General features: G+C 44.0%; 1 protein-coding gene across 1 annotated transcript in view; it reads right to left on the bottom strand.

Annotated features, from left to right (window-relative positions):
• The window catches only part of TXNDC12 (thioredoxin domain containing 12), a 312,355-nt gene that overhangs the window by 257,165 nt on the left and 32,914 nt on the right, over positions 1–22,276 (bottom strand). The window lies entirely within an intron of this gene.

The following is a 22,276-nucleotide window of genomic DNA, read 5'->3' as shown; positions in this document are numbered from 1 at the left end:
TTGCTGACTTGCTGAGAATTATGTACAGCTTCCTGCAAAGACTTCCTGTCTAAAGGTTCAGGAGAGGCCAATGTTTTCTGTAAATCATCTAACAGGTAATCCTGATATTGAAACATATGAAAGAGGCAATTCAGAGCTCTCATAGATAAAGTAGTGGAGGTGTAGACCTTTTTCCCCCATCTCTAATGACCTAGCTTCCCTGTTGGAAGGCAAAGGATTTTTGGAGGTGGATGCTGAAACCCCTTTAGGTCCCTGAGAAATAGTTTCTAAATCAACAGCATGGGCCCTAAAGAAATGAGAATGTGTTTCTGGGACCCTATAATATCTGTCTGGCTTGGCTGGAGAAGGAGGAAGGGTATCCGGGGTAACACTGGAGTCAGAGTACAAGTCATCCAAAACATCAAGCACAGGAGATATAGCCAGGGGCCTGTGTTGGGGCTTTTTAAGGAAGGTTCGAAGGCGCTTTCTGGAATCAGGATATTCCTAGCCTTGCCACTTAAAATGTTCCCTCATGGTATGCAGAACTTCCCCAAAAGAAATATCCTCAGGAGGGGAGGCTGAGGGGATGGAATCCTCTGCATCAGAGTCCTCATAAGTCTGGAAGAGCTCTTCCTGGCCATCGGAGTGAACAGAGTCCTCAGAATCTTCATCTGAAAGGATAGGGTCAGAGGGTTCAACCCAGGGCCTCTTATCAGGAGGAGGGCTGGGATCCTCTCTCAGGATGGGCCTGTGAACCTCTAATCATGGAAATTAAGTCTGCGGCCATAGTCATGATTTGTGTTTCAGGAGTAGGCTGAGGTAAGGCTTTAGCAGTAAGGTGCTTGGTCTTGCTGGCTGCCTTAGCACGTGTGTAGGCCTTAACAGACATAGCCATAGGAGGCCTAGCAGCTCCACGTGCAGGAGTGACCTTATCTACAGCAATGGTCTCGGGCATTTCCTCGGTTTCAGTATCCGGAGGAAAATCTATAACTGGCGTCTGTGTGGACTCCGGTATCGGAGGTATCGGTAATGTGGCGTCTTCGGTTCGGAGCGGTGAAATAACAGTCTCAGGGGGAACCGGAGAACTTGCGGTAGGTTTTGGCGTTGAGTCGGTGGAAGACGCGGGCCGAGGATGTCGGTCCCGGTCTTTTCGTTTCTTAGGAGTCTGCGATGTCGGAAGTTCCGACGGCATTGTATAAGCAAATTTATCGCCGAAAAAGTCTTCAGCGAACTCCGCCCGGCGCCTGAGAGTGCGCTTATTGAAGCGAGCACAGGCGACACAGGTCGAGACGTCGTGGTCTGGGCCAAGGCAAGGAAGAGAGTAAGAGTGGAAATCCTTATGAGGTATTTGTTTACCACAAGACAGACAATTGTTAACTTTTTCAGTAATTTCTGACATCGGCTGAGGCAAGAAAAGGTCCCCAACGGGGTACTTAGCTTTTTTGATGACTTCAGATTCGAAGAATACAGGAGCTGACCGACCGGCATTTGCGAACGGCTTCTGCTTTGGGCACCGCGCGGCAAGAAAGACTGAAGAAAATGGCATCGGCTGATGCTTATATACTCCAGCCGCTCTGACGTTGGAGAGAAATGCGACATCAGCCGACGTCGGACCCAGACTTTGGAATCCGGCCGACCGAGGGCTGCCTGAGGCAGGACAACCCATATGTTATGACTGCAGTTGCATTCTTGAAGGACATCTTAGAAGGTGTTTGACAAATGCCAGATGCTTTAAAAGAATGTCCTTGCTTTCTGCTTGAATAAGGCAGTCGTCCAGGTATGGGTATATTTGAATTCCTCTGTCTGCAGTATGCAATTACTGGTGCCAGGCATTTTGTGAAGACCCTGGGCGCAGTAGATAAGCCAAAGGGCAGTGCAGAGAATTGATAATGCATTGAACCTGCAATGAAGTGGAGGTATCTTCTGCAATTTTGTCCGACAGGGACATGCAGGTATGCCTCATTGAGGTCCAGTGACTAGCCAAGCATTCTTGCCCAGCATGGGAAGAAGCTGCTGTAGTGTTAGCATCTTGAATTTTGGTACTTGCAGATAGGTGTTCAGAATTGAAAGCTGCTGTAGTGTTAGCATCTTGAATTTTGGTACTTGCAGATAGGTGTTCAGAATTGAAAGATCCAGAATGGGTCTCCATGCTTTGTCCTTTCTTGGGACTAGGAAGAGTCTCGAGTAAAATCCTTGTCCTTGCTCCTGTGTAGGTACCTGTTGAATGGCTCATGTCCATGAGAGCTGTAATTTGTTTTTGTGCCTCTGCCCATTGACTTGGTGGCATGTTTGGCATTCCTTTGATCCTTGGTAAGGTATGAAAGTGGAATCTGTATCCTTGAGAGACAATGTTTAGAACCCATTTGTCTTTTGTGATGATGTGCCAGTTGTCTGCAAAAAATGCTAGTTTTCCTCCCAAGGGAGTTGCCAGGAGAGATCTGCTTGGTAGTTTGAGGATAGAGTCATTGTGTTTGTCTTCTGCTAGCTTGGGGCCTGTCTTCTCCTCCTTTCTGGGTAGCAGTACCCCATTGGCGAGGTTTGTAAGGGCCCTATGACTGACCACTGCCCCTTGGGCATCTGTATTTACCCCTCTGTGATCTGTCAGAAGCTGGAAAGGACCATTTTTTTGTTGGCCAATTTCTGCTGAAACAAGGGTTTGTACCTGCAAAAAATCCTTGACCGTTTGCATAGACCTTGCCTTATCCTCAGTTTTCTTTAAAACCTCTTCTGCTTTGACACCAAATAATACATCCTGCTGTAAAGGTGCATCCAATAATTTTGCTTTAACATGATCAGGAAGGGTTTGTTCTTTTAACCAAGCATGTCTACATATGACAGAGCCAGTAACAGCTGCTCTACAGGAAATTTCCAATGAATCAAATCCGCATTGTAAAGTATGTTTGCCCACCTGTTCAGCTGCATGCAACAGATCCTGCATTTCCTTGAATTCAGACGGTTCAGAATGTGTGCTCATTTTTTGTTTTAACTGTGACATTAGGAATTGCTGATATTTCAACATGTGAAACTGGCAGTTTAATGCTCTCATAGCCAGAGTTGCTGAGGTGTATATTTTCTTTCCCCATCTATCTAGGGCTCTGGAATCCCTTTCAGAGGGCACAGGATTTTTAGCCATAGAAGCTTTAGCTCCCTTACGACCCTGGGAAATTGTTTCTGGGTCAGCTACAAGGCTTTTATAAAGGAATTTGTGTGAGTCGGGTACTCTGTAGTATCTGTCTGGTTTGGCTGGAGCAGGAGGTAGAGAGTCTGGAATTAAACTAGACTCCAAGTAAACATCATCCGCAATATCTAAAACAGGAGGGATAGCAAGAGGTCTGTGCTGGGGTAGTAAAAGGAACTCTCGGAGCCTTTTCTTAGAATCGGAGTAGTCCTGGCCTTCCCAGTGGAAATGTTCCCTCATGGTATGTAAAGTTTCCCCAAAGGAGTAGTCTTCAGGGGGAGATGCTGAGGGAATAGAGTCTTTAGCATCAGAGTCTTCATAAGGTGGAAAAGTGTAATCCCGAGTGAAACCTGGTCAGAGGATGCATAATCCTCCGCTTGTCTTGGTCTTTTATCAGGAGGGGGATGGGAACCCCCGATTAGGGTAATCAAATCTTCAGCCATCTTATGCATCTGTTTCTTAGGCATGGGGCCTTTAACTGTAGACTGATGTACAGTCTTCTTAGGTTTTAAAGGAGTTTTAAGCTTAGCATAAGATTTAATGGGGAGTGTAGTCAGTCTGAAGACACCTTCTGCAACCAAAGGTGTTTCCACTGCACCGGTGTCTACTTCTACTCCGGTGTCGGAAGATGGCTGCGTCGGCCTAGTAGGTTCCGCTTGGGAATCTGCAGCTGTCTGGGTTTCCAGTTCTGCGGTCATCAGGGGATGCGTAGGCGCCTTGCTGAAAACCGGAGAACCGGCGACAGACCCAGCTGAGGCTTCTGAGTCTGGCTTGTTCCTAGGCTGCCTGTCCTTATCCTTGCGTTTTTTTATGTATGGCGGTCGGCTGCTCCGACGGCATGATATAATTAAATTTCCTACCAAAGTAATACCGTGCAAAGTCAAAACGGCGTTTGATAGTTCGTTTATTAAACCTAGCACAAAACCGACAACCTGTGACGTCGTGGTCTGGGCCTAGGCAAGGAATACAATAGGAATGGAAGTCCTTATGAGGTATTTGCTTCCCACAAGAAATGCAATTGTTAACTTTTTCTGACATCGGACTGAGGCAAGAAAATGTTCCCCAATGGGGTACTTAGCTTTATTGAAGACTTCGGACTGAAATTCAAATAGAAAATCTCAGGTGTCGGCCGACTGGCACTTGCAAACTGCTTCGGGCACTGCACGGCAAGAAAGACTGAAGAAAAGAGCGTCGGATGCCTCTTATATACCCCTGGTGCACTGACGTCAGGGAAGAAGCGACAGCAACCGACGCCGGACCAAGACTTTGGAATTCGGGCCGACTGCGGGACCGCCTGACAGCAGGATACAAGTTTGATGACTGCAGCAGGGAAACACTATGAACATCTGGCAATTTAAAGCCCTAATGGCCAAGGTTGCAGAAGTGTAAACCTTCTTACCCCATCTAGCCAGCACCCTGGAGTCTCTATCAGAAGGGGTAGGATTTTTAGCAGTAGAAGCCTTAATGCCCTTGAGCCCCTGTGAAACAGTCTTTGGATCTGCAATAGGATTTTTTATAAAAAGGAACTTGTGTGATTCAGAGACCCTGTAGTATCTTTCAGGTTTTCTAGGAGCAGGAGGCAAGGAATCAGGGGGCAAACTAGATTCTGAAAAAGCAACAACAATGTCTAGTACAGGAGGAATAGCTAAAGGCCTATACTGAGGTAGGAGTAAGAAATCCCTAAGCCTCTTTTTTGAATAAGAAAAATCCTGTCTTTCCTAGTGGAAATGCTCCCTTAGAGTATGCAAGGTTTCCCCAAAAGAAAAATACTCTGGAGGGGAAGCAGAGGGAATGGAGTCCTCTGCATCAGAATCCTCATAAGAAGATAAGAGCAAATCCAGATCATCAGAAGAATCAGAAAAAACAGAATCCTGGTCAGAAGATTCATAAACAACTTCAGTCCTAGGCCTCTTTGAAAGGGGGGGGGGGTTTGGCTACCCCTGATTAGAGTTATTAAATCTTCAGCCATTCTTATCATTTGTTTTTTAGGCATAGAGGCCTGGGCGTTTTTTTTTGGCATGGTTCGAGATTTAGGCCTAAGTGAAGAAGGAGGCATCAGTTTAATATGCAAATCTGTAGGCCTGAATACACCCTCAGAAGCTGGTGCCTGCACAGCGGCTCCAGACCCATCTAAGGTAGAGACATCCATGGGTTCCATAGTTGAAGCATCTCACGGCATACCGGACTCTGAATGGGTCTCAGTAGAGGCCTGCGAATCAGAAGAAGCGGGTATCAGGGGCTGCGAAAGTGCCTCACTGAATACTAGCGACTGGCTTAGAAGAGTCGGCAGTTTTGGACCTCGGCGGCCTGTCTCTGTCTTTATCTTTGCGTCTTTTTGGTATCCCGGTAGTCGGATGGCTAACAGATGACATTTCTGGATAATTAAACCAAGAACCGAAATATTTAGAGGTAGAAATATAACTATGACAGATAGTGCGCTGATTATTAAAGTACAAAATCAACAGCAAGGTATGTCGTGGTCAGGGCCTAGGCAAGGAATACAGTACGAATGAAAATCTTTATGGAGGTATTTGCTTTCCACAAGTAATGCAATTATTAACTTTTACTGACATAGGTAAGGAGCAAGAAAATGTTTCCCCAACGGGGTACTTAGCTTTAGTTGAAGACTTCGGTTCTGAAACTCGAAAATGAAAATTTCAGGAGTCGGCCGACTGGCACTTGCAAACTGCTTCGGGCAATGCACAGCAAGAAAGACTGATGTAATGGCATCGGCTGCAAGTTTTATACCCCTGACGACCTGACGTCATGGAAGAAGGAACAGCAACTGACGAAGGACCCAAGACTTTCGTAATCAGGCCGTCCGAGGGCTACCTGCAAGCAGATAACCCAAATGTAATGACTGCAACAGTGAAACACGAAGAACATCAGGGACTACTTCTCCAGTCCCAATATGGTGGCCAAACATTCCATCACACATTCATACCATTCGTAAACTATTAACTTACACTCACACAACCCTTTTCATCCACCTACTAGACCAATGTTATGCATACACAGGCAACCATTTTCACCACTATTAATTCCACTCTTACCTTCTGGTATCTGTCACTGAAATCAGCCAAAAATGCAGCTTGGTTTTCACCATTTACCAGAATTTTACTAAGCTGTAAAATAGCCAGCCTGATGCTATTAATAGGAAGAAGAGAAGTCCTCTTTATTCTAGTCAAGTCTGAAGTAAAACGTATCCCACACTCATCATGAAAAGCACACAACACAGAGTTTAAAGCACTACCATCTCAAGGCACACACAAGTCTATCTGATTACAGTCTATGTCATTACTACTACTAGACCAGCGAGACACTCTGGACACAATTTAGTTGTTCAGTTGTCTCAAGAGCTTTTTTCCCCTTTAGCTAGGAAACCCCAGACGGTGACTTTATGGTCAAATTACGCACATACACTCTTCCCCTCTGTTTACATACTGTTAGAAAGTACAGTTTTGTACCTACCATAAATGTAGATGTTAGAGTGCTAATACAGCTGCAGTAATCACATATGGGTTCTCTGCCGTCAGGCGGTCCCTCGGTCGGCCGAATTCCAAAGTCTAGGTCCGGCGTCGGTTGTTGTCGCTTTCTTTCCTGACGTCAGTGCGGCAGGGGTATACAAGACACAGCAGACGCCATTTTCTGAAGTCTTTCTTGCCCCAGATGTCAGGTGCCCCCAGAAGGAAGGCAATACATAAATTATATTTATATACATGAAATGCAATATAATCAAAAATCAGTAGTTGCAAGCAAATATACCATAGAAGGATAACCCCATCAGGTTTGTATGAAGAGGGGTTAGGCCCTAGGCCTTTACCAAGAGGGGAAGGAGGGAGGGAAACCTGTACTGCAGCTGTATTAGCACTCATCTACATTTATGGTAGGTACAAAACTGTACTATGTTCATCGTGCATACAGCTGCAGTAATCACATATGGGTAGAATCCCAAAGCTACGCACAGGGTGGTAGGCACTAGGTGGAACTGGGATGAGCCAGAAAGCCCTGCAACATAGCAGTGGCAAAGCCTGCTCTAGTTTTGGAATATAAAGGCAGGTGGTAGTGTTTTGTGAAGGTATGCACAGAGCTCCAAGTGGCTGCCTCCAAAATATCTTTGGTAGAAACTCCTCTGAGGAAGGCTGTAGAGGTAGTTGTGGCCCTGGTGGAGGGGATCTGATGCCTGCAGGGACAGATTTTCCATGATAGGAGTAACAAAACCGTATGCGGTGGCCTATCCATTTTGAAATTGTCCGTTTGGTAACTGGCTTCCCTTGAGCTCCTACAGCATAGGACACAAAGAGTTGCTCTGATTTCCTGAAAGGCTTTGTTCTGTCCAAATAATAACGTAGCTGTCTATGGATGTCTAAGGAGTGTAGGAGCCTTTCCCCTTTGTTTTGAGGATTGGGGTAAAAGGTAGGTAAGTGTATGGCTTGATTTAAAGCTACCCTGGATGCCACTTTAGGCATAAAGGACGGGTTGGTTCGAAAGGAAAAGTACAGTTTTGTACCTACCATAAATGTAGATGTTCGAGGATCCACATTGCTGCAGTCCTAACTATTGGGTAGTCCGCTGTCCCAGTCGGCCCGAATACCAAAGTATATGGCTGACGTCGGTCAAGGCGCATTAGACTGACGTCAGTACGTCAGGGTACTAATGCGCATGACCGACGTCATATCCCCAGTCTTTTCTTGCCCCAGATGTCAGAAGACCCTAAAAAGACAAGGCCAAAACCAAAAACTCCAAACACTCCTGCACCAAAAATATGTACAATATATACAAAATTACCAGAGTATAACCTCACCTACACAACCACCCTTAAACACAGCGGGGAAGGAGGGAGGATAAATTGGACTGCAGCAATGTGGATCCTCGAACATCTACATTTATGGTAGGTACAAAACTGTACTATGTTCTTCATTCCACATTGCTGCAGTCCTAACTATTGGGTAGAATCCCAAAGCAGAGGTAAGGGAGGCTGGCAAATCATAAGGAAGCAGGAGCTGACAACATGCCTTGCAAAATAGCTGTGGCAAAACCAGCCCTAGATTTAGAGTAGAGAGGAAGGTGATAATGCTTAGAGAAAGTATGCACTGAACTCCAAGTAGCTGCCTCCAAAATATCCTTAGTTGCCACCCCCCTTAGAAATGCTGTTGAAGTGGCAGTAGCCCTAGTGGAATGAGGCCTAATCCCAGCTGGAATCTCCTTGCCATGATGGGAATAACAAAATGCAATGCAAAACCCAATCCACTTAGAAATAGTTTGTTTTGACACAGGCTTGCCCTGAGAACTCAAAGCAAAAGAAACAAACAACTGCTGAGACTGCCTAAAATCCTTAGTCCTGCTTAAATAATAACGCAATTGCCTGTGTACATCTAAAGTGTGCAAAATCTTTTCCCCTTTATTTTGGGGATCTGCATAAAAAGTAGGCAAATGAATAGTTTGGTTTAAAGCCACACTAGAAACCACCTTAGGCATAAAGGAAGGATTAGTACGTAATGATACCCTATCCTTATGAAAAATCAAAAAGGCTCTACCGCCATAAGGGCCTGCAATTCAGAAACCCTTCTTGCAGAAGTAATGGCCAACAAAAAGCAGTCTTCCATGACAAGTATTTCAATTCAGCAGTAGCCGAGGCTCAAAAGGTTGTAGAGTAAGTTTCTCCAACACAAAATTGAGATCCCAAGCAGGAGTAGGAGCTCACGTGGGGTCTTATATTCTTTGCCCTCTAAGAAATTGCTTGAACAAAGGATGCGAAAACAATGGTGGGTTACAATCATAGTGAGCTGAAATTGCTGCAGCATGAATCTTAATGGAAGAGAAAGACAAACCTTTGTCCAATAACTCAGTAAGATATTGAAGAGCCACACTCAAATTAGGCTCAGAAATCTCCAAATTGTTTGCTGCACTCCAAAATAAAAATCTCTTCCATTTTTCTGACACTTTCCTTGTACTAGGTCTTCTGGCTTCCATAATCACATTTAAAACTTGTTGAGGAAGTTGAGACCTGCTGTGTTTCAAAACAGAATATGCCAGGCTGTTAGATGAAGAGAGTGAAGCTTGACATTGAGTAGGTGACCGTCCCTCTGAGACAACAGGTGTGGAATCAAAGGTAAAGGCCATGGAGGCTTCCTTACCAGACTCCTCAGTAATGGGTACCAGTGTTGCCGAGGCCAATCTGGAGCTATTAAAATCATCCTTGGCTTGTCTTGTCTGACCTGTAGGAGCACCTTTGGGAGAAGAGGCAGAGGTGGAAAGGCATACACATGAAGATTTTTCCAACTGAAAGAAAGAGCATCCACTTTCCAAGCTGTGTGATGAAATCTCTTTGTGCAAAACTTTGGCAGCTGGTGGTTTAGTGGAGAAGCGAACAGATCTATATCTGGAGTTCCCAATGACACTGTCAATTTTCGAAATACATGAAGATCCAGTTTCCACTCGCGGGGATCCATGATTTGTCTACTTAACACATCTGCTAAGGAGTTCTGTGCTCCCGGCAGAAACCTTGCCTGAAGAGTTAGTTGCAAGCTGAGCGCAGTCTCCCATAAAATCATTGCTTGCCTGCACAACGGGTAAGAATGTGTTCCCCCTTGTTTGTTGATGTACCACATGACAGTTGTGTTGTCTGTTAGAATCAACACCTGCCCTGGAAGAAGTAACTCCTTGAAAGCCATTAATGCAAACTGGACTGCTAACATCTCTTTCATGTTGATATGTAGATGCTGTAGTCTGGCAGGCCACTTGTCTTGTATCCACTTTCCATTTAGATGAGCTCCCCAAGCAATGTCTGAGGCATCTGTCGTTAGAATCTGACTCGCCTCTGGCCGGGTCACAGAGAGTCCCTTGTTTAGGTGACATTCCTGAGCCCACCACAAAAATTCCTTTTGAATGCAAGGTATTATTTGAATGAGTGTGTCCAAATCCTGGCAGTGCTGTGTCCATACATTTTTGAGATACCATTGCAGCTTCCTCATATGCAGTTTGGCATTGGGAAGCACCAGAATACAAGATGCCATGAACCCTAAGGCTTGAAGGACTGTCCTTGCAGTCAGCCCGGACTGAAGAGATAGTTGATGGAAGTAACTGGAAAGATTCTTTTGTTTGTCCGGGGTTAAAAAGGCCATCTGGGCTGCTGTATTCAGTCTCACACCCAGAAAGCACATGTCTTGAGAGGGTACTAGACTGGACTTTATTTCGTTCACAGAATACCCTAGGCATCTTAGCACTGCTATCACATATTCCAAATGCTGTAAAAGGTCTTCCTTTTCTTGAGCCAGAATCAGGCAGTCGTCCAAGTAAGGATAGATTTGAATTCCTTTTAGCCTGAAGTAAGCTATCACTGGAGCCAGAACCTTTGTGAATACTCTGGGTGCAGTAGATAAGCCAAAGGGCAATGCAGAGAACTGATAATGAGAATTTCCAGCTCGAAACGCAAATACTTCCTGCAACTTAGTCTGATAGGCACATGAAGGTAAGCTTCCTTGAGATCTAAAGTTACCATCCAGTGATCTTTGCCCAGCAGAGGTAAAAGCTGTTGTAACGTCAACATTTTGAACTTGGGAATGTCCAGATAAGTGTTGAGGATAGATAAATCCAAAATTGGTCTCCACGTGTTCCCCTTCTTGGTACTAGGAACAGGCGAGAATAAAATCCTAGGCCCCTTTCTGGCACAGGAACTGGCTGAATGGCCCCTATTTGGAGCAACAGAGAAATTTGCTTGTGAGCCTCTTTTCTTTGTAGAGGAGGAATGTCTGGCATGCCTTTGAAAGGAGGCAAGGTATGGAAATAAAACCTGTAACCGTGGTGAATGATATCCAAAACCCATCTGTCTTGGGTAATTAAATCCCAATTTTCTTTGAAAAGAGCCAGCCTTCCTCCCAAAGGTGCTGCCAGGCGAGAATGTACTGGCAGCTGAAAAGGTAGGTCATTGGGTCTGTTTACGAAAGGACTTACCCCTGCCCTCACCAGAAGTCTGAGCAGGTGAACTCCCTGTTCTAGGCCTAAAAGAACCTTGAGCTCTGCCCCTACCACGCCTAGACCTACCCCTAGACTGGGAATCATAAGCAGGATATGTCCATCCCTTAGTAGGCCAATTTCTACTAAACTTGGAGGCTGCACCTGCAAAAATCCTTAACAGTTTGCATAGACTTAGCCTTGTCCTCCATTTTCTTTAAAACTGCTTCCACAGGCGAACCAAACAACACATCAGACTGTAAAGGAGCATCCAAAATCCTTGTCTTAACATGCTCAGCTAAATTCTGATCCCTCAACCAGGCGTGCCTACGAAGAACAGAACCAGTGGCAGCCACCCTCGAGGAGGCCTGCACAGCATCAAAACCACACTGCAAGGAATGCTTACCCACCTGTTCAGACACATGAACTAAATCCTGCAACTCTTTACACTCAATACCTTCTGCCAGAGCATCCACCTTAGACTTCAATTGTGAAAGGAGATAATTCTGATATTTTAACATGTGAAACTGACAATTCAACGCCCTCATGGCTAAAGTGGAAGAAGTATACACTTTCTTTCCCCATCTATCCAAAGCCCTTGCCTCTTTATCAGGAGGGACAGGATTTTTAACAACAGAAGCCTTCACACCTTTAGGCCCCTGAGAGACAGTTTCTGGGTCTGCCCTAGGACTCTTAAAAAGATACTTATGAGCTTCAGGCACCCTATAGTACCTATCCGGTTTAACTGGGGCAGGAGGCAAAGAATCAGGATTCAGGGAAGCCTCTGCAAAAACATCTTCCACCACATTCAGAACAGGAGGTATAGCTAAAGGCCTATGCTGGGGTAAAAACAAGAATTCCCTAAGCCTTTTCCTGGAATCAGAGAAATCTTGACCTTCCCATTTAAAATGCTCCCTCATGGAATGCAGAGTCTCTGAAAATGAAAAATCCTCAGGAGGAGAAGCTGAAGGAGTAGAATCATCCACATCAGAATCAGAATAAGGAGGATACTCCTGCAAGTCTTCAGTCAAGACTCAGAAGCCTCGAACACTGCTCAAAACTCTCAAACTCAGGTTCCACCCTAGGCCTCTTATCAGGAGGGGACATAGAACCTCTAATCATAGTAATCAAATCCTCTGCCATTTTAAGCATATGTTTCTTAGGCAAAGACCCTGAAGCACTAGGAGAAACCCCCACTGAAGTTAAACTTGGCCTGCCTCTCAAAGAAGCCTTGGAAACAGAAGGGGAGGCTCTAACCACCTTAGGAAGAGAGTGAAGAACAGCCACCTGAGAAGCCCCTTCAGCCTGGCCTACTTCCTGAGAGGACACATCCTGTAACAGTAAAGTCTCTCCCTGAGACTCCAAAGAAACTCCTGGCAGAACCTCCGCTCCACTGAGTTTTCTAAAGAACCGACGTCCGGGACTGTCGTTTCTTCCACGCTAGTCTTTGCTGCTTTGTCCTTGCGCTTTTGGCAAGCGGGCGGAGCATCCGACGGCATTTTATAATTACAACGCTTCCCAAAACTAACCTGGCACAGTCTAACCTTCTCTTAATAGTGCGTTTGTTAAATCTAGCACAAGAGGCATCCAACAACGTCGTGCTCAGGCCCTAAACAAGGTATACACAAAGTATGGTAATCCCTATGAGGTATCTGTTTCCCACAAGAAATACAGTTATTCACTTTTTCTGACATCCGGTTAAATACTGAGGCAAGCAAAAAACAAAATATTCCCCAACGGGGTACTTAGCCAACTTTGATTCGGTCTGAAACTCTGGCTTCAGAAACTTTCAGAACGCCAACCTGCACTCGCAAAACTGCTTCTGCATCGGACCATGCGGCAAAAAAGACTGAGGATATGACGTCGGTCATGCGCATTAGTACCCTGACGTACTGACGTCAGTCTAATGCGCCTTGACCAACGTCAGCCATATACTTTGGTATTCGGGCCGACTGGGACAGCGGACTACCCAATAGTTAGGACTGCAGCAATGTGGAATGAAGAACATCCCTATCCTGATGGAAGATGAGAAAGGGCTGCACAGCCATGAGGGCTTGTAGTTCCGATACTCTATGAGCTGAGGAAATGGCCAGAAGGAAAGCTGTTTTCCAGGACAAGTATTGCAAATCTGTTGAGGCAGCTGGTTCAAAGGGAGGCAATGTTAATTTTTCTAGAATGTAATTAAGATCCCAGGCTGGTATTGGTTGCTTCCTTGGTGGTCTTATATTCTTAGCCCCTCTGAGGAACTGTCTTAAGAGTGGGTGAGAGAATAAGGGTGGATCCGTGTTGAATTCTGCAGAAATGGCTGAGGCATGGATTTTTATGGAGGAAAATGACAGTTCAGTGTTCAGCAGCTCAGCTAGATACTGTAATACCAGAGGCAAATTCAGTTTTTTAGGGTCCTGGCCTTTTTTCTCATTCCAAGAGCAAAACAGTTTCCATTTTGCGGAGTAAGCCTTTCTAGTAGATGGCCTTCTGGCCTCCAAAATGACATCCTGCACCTCTTTGGGGAGTAGAGTCTGTTGTGGTGCTAAGGAATTTTCCATGCAGTGAGACTGAGTGTTTTCAGCTGACTGTGAAGAGTTTTGTAGCTGTGCTGAGTCAGCAGAAGAGGCATTAGAGGTAGGGGCCATGGAGGAGTGTGTGTCAGGCTCCTCAGTAGTGGGTACCAGTGTTGTCTTGGCCAGTCTGGAGCAATTAGTATCATCTTCGGTCTGTCTGCTCTTGCTTTCAAGAGCACCTTTGGCAGAAGAGGCAGAGGTGGGAAAGCGTAAACTGTCCATGCTGTCCAACTGAATGAAAGGGCATCCACTCTCCAGGCCTTTGGATGAAAGACCCTTGAACAAAACTTTTCCAATTGATGATTCCTGTGGGAGGCGAAGAGATCTATGTCTGACCTCCCCCACGCTTGGATCATCTTTGTAAACACTTGAGGATGCAACTTCCATTCGTGTGGATCTGTCATATTTCTGCTTAGATTGTCTGCCAGCGTGTTTTCCAAGCTTGGCAAGTACTGTGCTTGAAGTTCGATTTGCCATTCCAGAGCCAAGTTCCAAAGTGTCATGGCTAGTCTGCACAGGGGGTATGAATGTGTTCCTCCTTGTTTATGTACCACATTACTGTGGTGTTGTCTGTTCTTATCAATAATTGTCCTGGATGCAGGAGGTCCTTGAATGCTGTAATTGCATTTATCACTGCTAGCATTTCTTTTTGATTGATGTGAAGGTGCTTTTCCTTTTGGGACCATTTGCCCTGAATGCACCTGCCTGTCTTGTGCACCCCCCAGGCGTAGTCTGAGGCATCTGTTGTGATGACTTGATTTGCTTGAGGCATGCAGAATGGAAGACCTATGTTTGTTTGACATGCTTGGGCCCACCATAGAAATTCCTTTTGCAAACATGGAATTATTGGTATTATTGTTTCCAAACTGTGGCTGTGTTGAGACCATAGATTTTTTAGGTACCATTGAAGTTTCCTCATATGCAACTTTGCACATGGGATTAAAAGAATGCAAGATGCCATGAAGCCCAGAGCCTGCAGGATTTTCCTTGCAGTAAGCCTGGTACAATTTGCTAGTGCTTTGAAGTACTGAGTTAGTTGCCCCTGTTTTTCTGGCGTAAGATAGGTCATCTGGGTGTTTGTGTCCAAGTTGGCACCCAGGAAAGTTATTTTCTGAGATGGTGTTAGCCTGGATTTCTCTTTGTTGATTGTGTATCCCAGAGAATTCAGTAACAGTGTTGCATAAGCCAGATGTTCCAGAAGTATGTGCTTGCTGTCCGCTTGGATCAGGCAGTCGTCCAAATAAGGGTAAATTTGTATCCCTTGAAGTCTGCAGTAGGCAATTACTGATGCCAGGCATTTCGTGAATACTCTGGGCGCAGTAGATAAGCCAAAGGGCAATGCAGAGAATTGATAGTGTATTGAACCTGCAAGAAATCCGAGGTATCTTCTGCAGCTTTGTCTGATTGGGACATGCAGGTATGCCTCCTTGAGGTCCAATGTTACCAGCCAAAACTCCTTGCCCAGCATGGGAAGAAGCTGCTGTAATGTGAGCATCTTGAATTTTGGTACGAGTAAGAATGTGTTCAGGATGGATAAGTCCAAAATAGGTCTCCAGTCGCTTCCTTTCCTTGGTACCAGAAATAGCCTGGAATAAAAACCTTGACCTTGTTCTTGAGTAGGTACCTCTTGAATAGCTTTCATGTCTATGAGCTTTGAAATTTGTAGTTGTGCCTCTGCCCTTTGATTGTGTGGCAGGTTTGGCATGCCTCTCATTTTTGGGAGAGTGTGAAAATGAAATCTGTAGCCTTTGTTTATAACGTCTAGGATCCATTTGTCTGTTGTGATAATATGCCAATTTCTTGTAAATAATGCCAGCTTTCCTCCCAAGGGTGCTGCCAGCTGGTATTTTCTTGGCATGGAAAGGAGAAAGTCATTGGGTTTGTTTCCTGTATTGTTGTGCACTGTCCTCACCACCTCTTGGTGCTGGAGATTGCCATTGCCTGCCTCTATATGATCCTTGTGATTGCCCTCTGCCCCTTGTGCGTCTGTATCTACCTCTTTGGGGCTTGTCCGTGGCTGGAAAGAACCAGTTTTTAGAAGGCCAATTTCTGCTAAAATGTGGTGGTTGAACCTGTAGAAAAGCTTTGACTGTTTGCATAGATTTGGCTTTTTCTTCCATTTTCCGTAGTATCTCCTCAGCATTAGTACCAAATAGCACATCCTTTTGTAAAGGAGCATCTAATAGTTTAGCTTTCACATGATCAGGCAAGATTTGTTCCCCAAGCCATGCATGTCTACGAATGACTGATCCTGTAACAGCAGCTCTACCTGAGGCCTCTAGGGCATCATAGCCACATTGTAAAGTGTGTTTACCCACTTGCTCTGCACTATGCATCAAATCCTGCAACTCCTTCAAATCCGATTGTTCAGGTTGAGACATTTTATTTCTTAACTGTGATAACAGAAACTGCTGATATTTAAGCATATGAAACTGACAATTTAAGGCTCTCATAGCTAGGGTGGCCGAGGTACATACCTTTTTTCCCCACCTTTGTAAGGATCTTGACTCTCTTTCTGAAGGTAGTGGATTCTTAGCAGTAGAGGCCTTCATTCCTTTGGAGCCTTGAGAAATGGTTTCAGGGTCAGCATTACGGCTTTTGTAAAGAAATTGGTGAGAGTTAGGAACCCTGTAGTACCTATCAGGCTTGACTGGAGCAGGAGGCAGTGAATCCGGATTAAGGCAAGCCTCCGAGTAAACATCATCAAGTACGTCCAAGACAGGAGGAATCGCCAGAGGTCTGTGCTGAGGTAACAAAAGAAATTCCCTAAGTCTTTTCTTGGAATCAGAAAAGTCTTGGCCTTCCCAATGGAAGTGTTCCCTCAAGGTGTGCAAGGTTTCCCCAAAAGAAAAATCCTCAGGAGGAGATACTGAAGGAATGGACTGCTCTGCGTTCGAGTCTTCAAATGGAGAGTAAGAGTGCTCCTCTACATCAGAATGTTCTAAAAAATGGAGCCCTGATCAGAAGAGGGGGAATCCTCCTCCACTCTGGGTCTCTTGCCTGGAGGGGGTCGGGAACCCCTGATAAGAGTAATTAAATCTTCAGCCATTTTAAGCATCTGCTTTTTAGGCATGGGGCCTGGGGATGGGCCCTGTGCAACAGGCCTCTTGGGATGCCTGGCTGATTTGGACTTAGTAAAGGCCTTAATGGAAAAGGAAGATGAAGGTCTAAAGACACCATGGGTGGAAGTGGACCTGTCCACATTAGGAGGCTCAATGCTCACAGTGGCTTCAGTGGTTGTAGTCTGGGTCTGGGCAGAGGAACCTGCAGTCTCCATTACAGAAGACACCGCCAAAGATGTGTCGTCGGTAGTCAGGGACTGCATAGGCGTCTCGCTGAGAACCGGACCACGTGTAGCCGGTTTTGGCATCGTGTCGGTCCTTGTGTTTTTTGGTCAAAACGGTAGTCGGAGTCTCCGACGACATTTTATAATCAAAGGCTGTACCAAAATAGTGTTGGGCGAACTCCGCCCGACGCTTAATAGTGCGTTTATTGAAAGTCGCGCAAAAGCGACAGCCCGAGACATCGTGGTCTGGGCCTAAACAAGGTATGCAAAGGAAATGGAAATCCTTATGCGGTATTTGCTTCCCACAAGAAATACAATTGTTAACTTTTTCTGACATCGGTCTGAGGCAAGAAAAGTTTCCCCAACGGGGTACTTAGCTTTAATGAAGAGACTTCGGTTTCCAATTTTTCGTAAATTCAGGAGCTGGCCGACCGGCACTTGCGAACTGCTTCTGCTTCAGGCACCGCGCGGCAAAAAAGACTGAAGAAAATGGCGTCGGCTGTGTCTTGTATACCCTTGCCGCACTGACGTCAGGAAAGAAAGCGACAACAACCGACGCCGGACCTAGACTTTGGAATTCGGCCGACCGAGGGACCGCCTGATGGCAGAGAATCCATATGTGATTACTGCAGCTGTATGCACGATGAACATCAGACGTGAAACGAAAATATATGTTAATTTCAAAGCATTTAATGGAACACCTATAAAGGAGTTCTTGTTAATTCAGTGCCAGAGACACTTGCACAATAGTCCTGAGTTTCGAGTCCCAAATGACAGCCAATGTTTTCCCTTCACTTTTATGATTCTAACTATGCCTAGGCAGAAGGCTTGCTCTGTATTTCGGTTTGTAATTTAACCTGCATCAGTAATGAGGGGATTTAAAGTTTTGGAATCAACTTGTAATTCAGAAGGTTTTAACAAACCTTGTTACATTAGGAGTGCAGTCATTTTTTTCCAATTTAATTTATCCTTTGCTGACAACTATGTCCGACTAGGCTAGTGGTCTCTTTACAAGGTAGAACCAAAATGGTATTTACTCTACTAGGGGAAAAAACAAATCAAGGAGCTTCCTTTACTCTTTTCTCCGCTGCAGCAAGCCACAGGGTAACTGTACAGATCAGCGGAGGAGGATGGAAAGGGAAGGCTATGAGAGATGCACAGCAAAAGTCAGACGTGGCACGCAGAATGAGGAGAAGTGACACATTTTGGATAAAATTTATATGGATTGTGCAAAAGGTGTGGACAGGGAGATACTTGTACAGTTTGACGAGAGGGATCTGGAAAAGCAAACACTGGTTAAAATTTCAGAAATTTTGGGAAAATCCACAATATAACTCCCTTCTCTAATCCTATCCCAAGTTCTCCAATGCTGAAATTCTCATATGCACCACAGTTTTATGCACATCCCCTGGCCAAAACATCCCAGTACTGGAAACAATTCTCCCCTGGCTCCCTCATACTATAAAAAATGAAATTTTAGAAGAAGTCAATATTAACTGGCAAAACCTTAGCTCTAAACTTCCATCAGTATTAATGCGTAAAATTCACCCAAACTTATCACTACTACAACTAGATTTAACCATAAAAATAAACAGGGTTCCATCCTAGACTGGATCCTTGTCACTGATCCCAGCAAGTTCCCCAGAGCTGGCACTCTCCACAGTACACTTAATTACCATCTCCCCACTTATGCTCATAGAACAGTTCCTCCTATACAGAAAGGACATCACTAAAAAAACACCCAAAACCTGACCAACAGACCTTTATTAATTCACTAAAAATTACAAATTGGAGTGCCCTAAAACACTCTTCTAGATGAAGCTGTGAATTATTTTAATACAACATTCCTAAATACCCTAAAAAGCCTTGCACCACATCATTTAAAAAGAAACCAAAACCATCCCTGCCCCATGGCTAAACAGAAGTCAGTGTCAAATAGGGCTAAAACCTGGAAACAATGGATGAAAAACAAAACTCCTTCAGACATTCTAAAACTTAAGCAGGAGCCAGGTAAAAAAGCAGGTAACCAAAGCTTAAAAATAATGCCATCTAAAAAAAAGCAAACAAGCTGAATCCCAAGAAATTCTGGTCATCCATTTTTACAACACTCAACCCTGGTGCTAAAAGTAACCCTTCTCCATATCATAAGACACCCACACAAATTGCCACCATTTTCAACTCTCCTCATTGAAAGTATATCTAAATTCACTGCTACCACTTCCCAGCCCTCCTCTTCTCCTCCCCCAGCCTCAAATATCCCCAAAAGTTAATAAAACTTTAGGCCAGTCCTCTCATTACCACCCACCTCCTAATTCATCCGCCTACAAATTAACCCATGCCTCTACCCTTACCCCTGCTAACTTCATTCTTAATCCTGTGCCAACTACTACCATAAAAAGACTACTTAAACTCAAACCTTGCTCCACCTCTGCTGACAAGCTTCCACAGAATATTTAAAGTTGGCAGTGGAAACCACTGCATATCCTATTAACATACTCAACAACACTTCATTTACTCTACCTCTCCACAAACAGGGTAACTCTACAGAGATTTCCAACTACTGTCCTACTGCCATCCTGTCCCCGATCTCCAAGCTTCTAGAAAAATGTGTCCATACACAATTTCTAAACTTTCCTCTCAGCAAACGTCTTCAACACAGCATGGATTTAGACCAGCTCATAGTACCACAGCTGCCTTGATATCACTCATGGACACTGTTAATAAAGCAAGTGACTCTGGTAAAATTGTTTTTTCTTTTTCTTGACTTATCAAAGCCCTTTGACATGTCTCTCTCATCCCCTACTTCTAAATCAGCTCTTTAACACTGGTCTCTCCTCCCTCTTGCTTAAATGGTTCTCTAGCTACTTTATCAAACAAATAACAGGCAGTCAGATGGTAAGGCTCTCTCTCCCTATCTGAACTGGTTCCCCAAAGCTCCATACTTGGACCTCTCCTATTTAATATCTTTATTAATAACTTTCAGATTTCCTTCTGTCAGGGCACTCGGATACAATATGCAGATGATTCAACTATTATTTGCTCCTCAGAGTCCATGTCCCATCTCTAACAAATCACCCAGGGGGCCATTACCTCCATCGACACCTGGTTTAGCTAAAAAAACAACAGATACTCAACCCACAAAAATTAAGTTATTCCTCTTTACCCCTAAAACATCTCTAACAAATTCTCACTTCACTATACTCTCACAAAACAACTCAATTACCAAACTGATTGGAGTAATAATTGACTACCATTTAAAATCTGACTTGCACATACAACATAACATTTTAAAAAACACAGATACAAGGCATTCTTTAACTGCACAAACACTTTCTCAATTCATCTTCTAAACATTATCTTGCCTCCACCTATTTGCTTCCCTCACTCATGTATGGTGCCCTTACACTTACTAAATTTACAACCCTTCCTAAAAACAAAACTAGAAATGTGCTACAACAAAATTGCCAAATTTGCTACAAATTCTAAATATTCGGGTCTATATTGAATGTTCGAACATTCAAATTTCCAAATCTTATATGATCGGCTTTTTGAGTGTTCGAACATTGCAACGGAGATCTCCGTACAGTGCAGAATGGAAAGAGTTCCCTTTTCTGCACTGTAGTGCAATCTCTGAGTTGGTATATTTAAAGAGCGGGGGTGCAGGGGGGACTTGCCCCCTGCTTAGAGCATTCAGGTAGGTGTTGTGTGTAATTTATTTATTATTAGATATTCAAAACTTTTGCAAATTCGATCGTATGGTGTCAACCATATGGTAGTCGAACTTTCAAACGTTCGAGTATCTAATATAGACCCTAAATATTCCACTCATCATTGTAAAGCTTTGCATTCCCTTAAATGGCTCGCTCTCTCACACCACCTTACCTACCTATGATTTGTATTTAACATTTGTTTAACAGGAAAGTCAGACTTGGAATGAAGCCATTTTTCAGAGGTGGCCCAGGGAGAAATGCTCCAGATGCATGTCTAAAACGAAGGAGGAAACCAGAAGAGGAAACCCACACAAAATGGAGGAAGGACATGCAAGCTCTGCACAGAAGGCACTCCAGTCGAGAATCGAACCAGAGAAGCTCTTGATGTGAGGCAACACTACCGCTGCACCACTGCACCTTACAAATGCCCACAAATTAATTCACAAACCCTTGACCTCCCCTCAGTTCACTATTAAACAACTATATACCTCAAAGATCTTTCGGATCAGAAAATAAATAACTTCTGGTCGAGCATACACCTAACAAATCTGCTGGTCAAAGTCTATACTCTTATTCTATGGCTAAATCTTGGAACTCTCTTCCCTTAACAATTAGAGCAAACCAAACCTTTGCTTCCTTTATAACAACTTTAAATGACAACCTCTCTAAGACTTGAATCTGCTTCAGCACTAAACCTAGCTAAATATGCAATTTTTCTGCTAATATTTCCTCCTTCTCTAGCCTAGATTAGCCTACTTCGCACTCATCCCATGTACAAGCTAACCTTAACATCCCCTCTGTAAATCCGGTTGTCCTCTCTCATGTATGCAGCCAATATCCTCTCATTTATTAGGTTTTTCATTTCTTCTTAGAGCAGTTACTACACAAAGAAACTCTTACCCTAGTGCTCTTTTTATACTAAGCATCTGGCAAAATATATCATGTTTTTCTTCCTGCAACTTCATGGAATTCTTCCAGGTATCTTACTACTACACAGAATATCTAAAAATGCCCAGCCTGTTCATGCTGTGTTTCACTTTGTATTTTAAAGTTTAATGTATTACTTGTATCTGTATGTTTTGGAGCTTTTTCTCCCTGGGCCTCCACTGAAAATGGGCTCTTTTTGGCCCAGCTGGACTATTCCGGTAAACAAATGTCAATAAATAAAATGATAAAATGAGAAAGACTAAAAATGAAAATGCAGTTTTGTAGGTTGACACTGTTCAAAGGTATTTTTCCAAGGAACTATAGAGTGAAAAAGAATGCAGAATGAATATGGAGGACGGAAGCGTAAATTCTGAAGAAAACAGCAGGCACATTATGAAATTATGTGCTGCAGTGGTGTCTGAAGAGAAAGACATTAAAAAGGTACGACTTTTACTAATAAACATAACTGTTCATGTTGTAAGTAAAAAATGTTCCTATAGATGAATATTATGTCAATATTTTTCCACAGTTCGATGTAAAGTGCAAAGACATAATAGAGACAAAGTAGAATTACTTTCAAGGACTATGAAAAAGCTGAAAAGTTTGTTGTTGCTTTTGATGAAAAAAATATGAACCATGGAATAAATCTGTTGTTAAGGAGCAAAACATTTTAATAAGATGC

The sequence above is a fragment of the Protopterus annectens genome, chromosome 10.part0 (assembly GCF_019279795.1).
Source record: "Protopterus annectens isolate FY-2018-M chromosome 10.part0, PAN1.0, whole genome shotgun sequence".
In the NCBI taxonomy this organism is placed as follows: Eukaryota; Metazoa; Chordata; order Ceratodontiformes; family Protopteridae; genus Protopterus; species Protopterus annectens.
This window is presented reverse-complemented; position numbering and strand designations above follow the sequence as displayed.